Consider the following 7,075-nt stretch of genomic DNA (forward strand, 5'->3'; position numbering starts at 1 on the left):
TACTTTGTTCTTTCAAGAGAAATAATATTTCAGAGAAATAATTATGTTAATCTGTTTCTTTTGATGTTTTTAAATCATAAACACAAGGCTTATATATAACTGACATGACTATATATCTCAGGCGCTAAAGTTGAAGAATCTTCAAAGGGAAAAGCTACAATCGATTGAGCATTATGAAGTTGATTAGTTGCTTAAAATAAGCTGATGTAACTTTATTTAAGTTATTGTAAGGACAACTAGTCAACAATATATGTTATTAAGGTTCCATGGTTACATAATACGATTTAGAATGTCATGCCTGGTGTATGGATTAAAAGTAATAGCCACATATATACAGGCTCATTAATTGTCTAGAAAATTGGAAAGAATCACAAGGAACGAGCACTCCGACTCTGGCAAATCATCTTGGATGACCTCCTCCATGCATATTTTGGGGACAATTATCTTTAGTAGAAAGGTGTACCCTTGGATACTTGGGATTTGTTTCATCTTTCAATACTTATATCATCTATTATGTACGATCAATTATCAATTGTTTATTACTTATTATTTATCATTTATTGTCAATTATTGTTATCTATTGATTCTTTGAAACACGAAAATAAATATGTATAAAAAGCTAGTAATAGTTAGAGCAAACATCAATTATAAACAGAGCATTGCAAACTTGGACAAACCAGAGTAATTGAGTCAAGAATCCTTTCACTAAACCACTTTTTTCCTTCGGTAACAACTTGGTTTCTCTTAGTACCACCCCTCCATATATAACAAAGAAGATGACATCCAAAGGTTTTTCACACAAAGTCATCTTAATGTCTTCGATTAATCTGTTCATCTAGTTTGCATTGGTAAGACTTTGAAGGTTCAACTCCTACTTATATATTTTTTTATTATCTATTATCTATTTGTAAAATTAAACATGATTCTCGACTTGGTATAACTACTAACGTTATGATTAATTAATTTATAAATTATTTATTTGACCTTTTTTGTAAGGTTATGTGATATAATTTAGGATTTTATGTTATTGGTAACTATTATTCTTGCTAATTAATTTGGAAACCACTTATTCGGAGTTAGTGCCTTTAAATATGGCTTAAACTTCGAGAATTAAGGTTTGGGCCACTAGCTAAACCGTATAGCATCAGACACGCGCCCAGGCACGCCGCGTCATCAAAGACAAGCTCTACATCTATCTTTAACCCAAACCTTCACTTAAATCAAAATCACAAGATTTGCAAAAGAAGAACATATTGAAACCAAGCGTTGCATATATAGCATAACTTATGTACTTAAGAAAACACCTCAAACCAGAAGCACATTATATGATAGTTAACTATAAGCATACATGCCGATATATAATGATTAGTATTGAAAATTGGACGATAAACACAAGTTCTTTAGCAGTCTTTAACACATAAAGTTAAAATTATGGTTAATTCATTAGTAGTGATCGTAAGAACTATAATAATAAAATTAGAAAATCATTTTTTTTTGAAATCAAATACTTATTTTAATAAAGGTTACAAGTTCAATGTGTGTTGTCAGCAAACCATGCATATTAGAAATGACCCCTTTTAATATTATGTTAACATACTAACTTAACTATGAGAATTTTTTTCCCGATTCACCATGTTGCGAATGTTTGCAAATAGCAACTCATTGATTGATCATGAATTATGCACGAAGATTTGATGTGTAAGAGAATAAAACGAAACAACTAATAAATATCAAGCTAACAAATATTTTACCACTGGTTCTCATGGTGATGGTCTGGATCATTTGGAAGTACATAAACAATTACATATTTAAGAGCATCATGAGAAGCAGTCACGACATCTTATATTTATTCTATATTAAGAAGTGGAGATGAAAACTGGTTACCGAAAAAAATGCCTTGTGGGTGGTTCTGATTACGGCCATGTATGGTGTATATGGAGGTGGATACACATCTTTCTTTTTTCATACTCATGGGCAAGGCGTATGGTCTAGGATTGTAGGATCCATAAATTACATGCATGATAAGGGTCCAGTGCTTCATTCATTCTTATAAGAAAAGGTGGGCGATGGAAATTCTACACGATTCTCGAGTGATGTTTGGCTGGGTGACTTACCACTTAATGTTAGATTATCTAGATTGATTCGTGTGGAAAACCAACAAAACTGTTTGGTGCGAGATAAGTGGAATGATGTTTGGCATTGGAGTTGGTCTCGAGCTATACGTGGAGGGGTTAGTAGCTGTCAAATTGAAGATCTTTTAATGTTGTTGCAAGGTGTAAGCTTTTCTAATGATCAAGACCATTGGAGATGGTGTTTAGGAGGTTTCTCTGTTAAGGAAATCAGGTTGCACATTAACGATTTGACTCTTCCTTATAACAATATGGAAACTAGGTTTGTCCAAATTCCTTCTTAAGATGGTTAATATTCTTGTTTGGAAAATTTTTTGATGGAATCTTAGTTAGAGAGGTACGTATCTTAACACTCTTATCTGTCCTGTTTGCTTGATTGTTCCAGAAGATATAGAGCATGTTTTGTGGTCTTCTGATCTAGCAACCACTATTTGGTCCAAAGTTTTTATGTGGGTTGATGTTACCCCTCCTTCTCCAGACAAGTTGTTATGCTATCCCAGGAAAATCCCATATTTTCGTATGTATTAAGTTGTCTTATTCGTTTCTAAATTCGTTACTAGTTGTTATGTTATCTCAGGAAAATCCCATATTTTCCTATGTATTGTGGTTGGTTCTTAGGTTTGATTTTGAAGTACTAGTAATTACCATACTTGTAGTATTAGTTAAGTATTCTAACCCTTAGTTATTCTACCTTCGAATGGCTATTATCTACTAACTTAGTTGTATTTTCGAATATTTGGAATCACACAGAAGCGTACATTACAGTATTTTCGAAGTTCTGATGAGTTCCAAAAGAGTACATTAGTTGTATATTCGAATCTCTATCGACATTCTGAGGCGGATATATTTGAAACTCAGTAGAGGTCCAGAGGCGTACTTTCACATTAAATTCGAAACTCTGGTGACACTCAAAGGGTACACTAACTGTATATTCGAAGTCTTAGTGTCATCCAAAGGCGTCATTTCGCATTCGTATTCCTATATCTATTCGTTTTCGTATTCGTATTTGCATTCGTATTCGTACTTATCCTATTGGTTGTATTCGTATTCGTATTCGAATTCGTATTCGTATTCGTATTTGTATTCGTTCTATCCTATTGGTTCGTATTCGTATTTGTATTCGTACTATACTATTGGTTACATTCGTAAATGTTTGGTATGATTTCTTTTGCAAAATGTACTATAGTTTAAAACACTTTTAAAGAAATATAACTTTAGTCTGACAGTTTACCCTGCAATTCGAACCATTAGTTATCACGATTTTTGATATTAGAAACATACATGAAATAAAACATTTGAACTGAAAATACGTTTAAGTACAAGATTTCCTTGTACTTTTGCTTGTATTCCCCCCTGAAAACGTTTGAAAAACCATTTGAAAAACACTTGAAAAAGGGTAGGGTATGAACTCACCGGTTGAGAAACGCGTCGGTTAGGATCCTAAACGTCAGTTCTAGGTTCGCGAACGCACAAGATTCCTATGGATTATCAAATGATACACATTTGTATCTAATTAGGACTTGATTAAATTATTTGTTAAGGTCATACACTTCTAGTTGCGAAAACGCCCCAATACAAGTGTTTGGAAGGACCCGGGTGGCATTTAAGGACTTGTATGACTAGGGAATGGAGTTTACTCTTCAAGAGTAAACTCCTTAAGGAGTTTACTTCCCTAGCACCTCATCCACATGAGTTCACGGCCGTGAACTCATGGATGATGATTTTGGGTGCACAATGGCTTCATAACAATCGGGAATAAATGCTAGACTTGGATTTTTGACTTTGGAATGGTTTAAAACTCACTTAGGGACCATTTATTGGAGTTTACGGTAGTAAACATGGATTTTACGGCCGTAAACTCCCCCTCACTTCAAATCCTTAATGTTTTGGTCCTTAAACAATCACATGTGATTCCAATGATTTTTCCCAAGCTTTGTATGGATTTTTAGGGAACTTTTGGCATGGTTTTTGGAGTTTACGGCCCATGAACCCCCTTATGGCCGTAAAATCTTTTGAAAGGGTGTTTTTATATGTTTTAAGGCTTCTAAATTGATGGTGGACACTCCTAGAATTTATCCCAAGGCTTAAGGTGTGTTTAAGTGGCATCTTAACACATTTAGAGGAGTTTACTCCCCATTTTAATGAGTTTACGGCCCAAGCATGTTCTTGGGCAGTAAACTCAAGTTTACTCCTCTAAATTAATGTTCAATGTGTTCCAAAGCCAATTCCACAATTGTACAAGTCGTATCTAAGTCTTATTGGTGTTTTGGAAGGGTTTAAGGGCTTAAAAACCCCTTTTATATGTGTTTACTCTCCAGGATATGGAGTTTACGGCCCAAGCATGATCTTGGGCAGTAAACTCAAGTTTACTCTCCAAAAATTAAGTTCAAGGTGTTCTAATTTCGGTCCATTAAGCCATATCTAAGCTCCAAAGGTCGATTGGAAGGGTTTTTGGGCTCTAAAACCCATTTTATATGAGTATACGGCCTAGGACTGTTCTAGGGCTGTAAACACATGATAATGGTCCTAATCCATGGTTTAAACTCGAATTTGAAGGCCAGAGAGGTTGCATAACAAGTTAGGGAAGGTACCTTGGTGATTTGGAGCTTAAATTTGATGATTTTGGACCTAATTCTTGAGTTTGAGGAGAGAGGTTAGAGAGAGAGAGTAGAGAGAGGAAGCAAAAGCTTCAAATGGAAGCTTGAACATGTTTAAATAGGTCCCAAAACTTGCACACGGTGGAATTCTACCCGATACCGGCATTAAACGGGGCTTTTGGTCGCACCCAATTAAGTTTCCGTAACTCGGCGGGGACGTTTCTAAAATTTCTGAAATGAACATTTTGGGCTAATTTCATGAGTTCCTAAGGGGTTTGGACACTCATTAGTATTAAATAAACATATAAGTTTAAATAATTTAGCCCAAAACGAAAATCGATAAACGACGAATTTTACGGGTAGAACGGGTTTTCGGCGATGGAAAATTTCGGGTTGTTACATTATCCCCCCGTTAGAGGGAATTTCATCCCGAAATTCACAGATTAAGATACAGATCACGAATTGGAATGAGATACGGATGGATTTGATGCTCCGGGTTTTCACGCTCCCAAGTGGCATCGGGTCTCCGCTTGATGTTCCAGCGAACCCTTGCTATCGGGACGCGTCTTGGTTTCGTTGGGTAGATACTTCTCAAAGACCGAGACGTGAAGTACCAGATGGGTGTTACTAAGTTCCGAGGGTAATCGAAGTTTGAAGGTTACGGAATCGATCCTACAAGGGTCGCGAAGGGTCTAATGAATCACGAGGGAAGTAGTTCGCACTTCTCAAAGCATATCATGCTTTTTCTGGGATAAAGCCTTCAACAGGACACATGCTCCAACAGGAAAGCACATCTACATGGAACCGCGTAGCTAAGGGTCTGATGGTCCTAGAAGAAATTTATGGGTAGGTCTGCGATAATAGTCGATGGAACCCAATAATTGAAAGGTTTCTATGGGTATTTTACGGTGCCGACTAATTCCCTATCGCCTTAGTTGTTGGAAAGGTTCTCCGGTATGACTGCTTTGCTTAGCTATATAACCCGGGAAAATGGTTTGACCGAAGGGCACCACTACGAGCTCGTGGTGATCATATAAGGTACTGGTCGCTGTATTGGACACATCATACTCCCAGAGGTTCGGATACGAGGTAGTTCCAAGCATTAGGTCAATACTAGACTTGACTAGACGTTCGGAAGGAATTATCGAGAATTTTCGGGAAAGGCATCGAGGAAGGAGCTGCAGACTTCTCGCTTCCCGAATATCACACATACGAGGAATGCATGGGAAACTTTCTAAGCTTTGATGCACGAAATTATGAAAAGGTTGGATTTAGGTTTGATGCCAAAGATCATGAGAGTCAGGTCAGAGAAAAGATTCGGATGGACGATCCTTTCGAAGACAAGAACAACAACATGAATGAGATTCATTCATTACATGCCAATGATTGCATCAAAGCTTTTCACGAAAAGTTTACCATTAGATCGAATGGAAAGGAAATAATCATCCGAATTAAGGATACGATCTAAGGGTATGATGTTAACGTTCTCTTTCTCACTGGTTGGTCATCTCGACAGTACACGTTTCGATTATTAACGAAGGATTTAGTTTAGAGAGATATTTGAATGAATGGTTAGCAAATTCTTTCATCATTAGAATCGAAAAGGATTACGGGCACAAGATTCATCGAGGAGAAGTATACCTGTGGCAACGGTGGGGTCGGCGGTTGTCCTTTCTTGTCCCATAGTTAGGACTCTCCCGGTGTTGCCAGATGTTACTGTCTTAGGAAAGTTTCGTTTATAATACCCGACCTCTCCACAACTATAGCAGGTTTGACCGATACCAGCTCCGGAAGCTTGACTAGTTGATGGGGTTGGGGTTTTGCAGCTTCGCGCGAGGTGACCTTCCTGGCTACAGCTTCTACAAAACTTTGCACAACAAGGGCCAGGGATGCGATGGTGGTAGCTACATCGGTTACACCACGGGAGGATACCGGCATATCCGGTGACAGGTGCTTGGGCTGAGGAACCTACAACAGATACAGCGACAGGGGTAGTGGCAGCGTGGACTGCCACTATCTGCTGTTTCTTCGAGGGTTCTGGGGAAGACTGACTCTTCTTCTTCTTTTTACAAAACTTTCTTTTCTCGCCACTCTTTTCTGTTGGCTCGGGAGTGGTGTCTGCTTCCTCTTGGTCATCATTGTGATCGATTAGGGTTTGCGCTAGACATTTGGCGCTGTCATAGGTATCCGGCTTCGCCGCTATAACATTCCCTTTTGTTGGCTGGGTTAATCCCTAGATGAACCTTTCTACCTTTTTGCTCTTCGGGGTAACGATTCCCGGACAGAGAAGTGCCAAGTCGTCAAACCTTGAAGTGTAAGCGGCGATATCAGAACCTTTCATCTTCAGGC

Source organism: Lactuca serriola, chromosome 8 (genome assembly GCF_051521515.1).
Source record: "Lactuca serriola cultivar US96UC23 chromosome 8, Lser_US96UC23_V15, whole genome shotgun sequence".
NCBI lineage: Eukaryota > Viridiplantae > Streptophyta > Magnoliopsida > Asterales > Asteraceae > Lactuca > Lactuca serriola.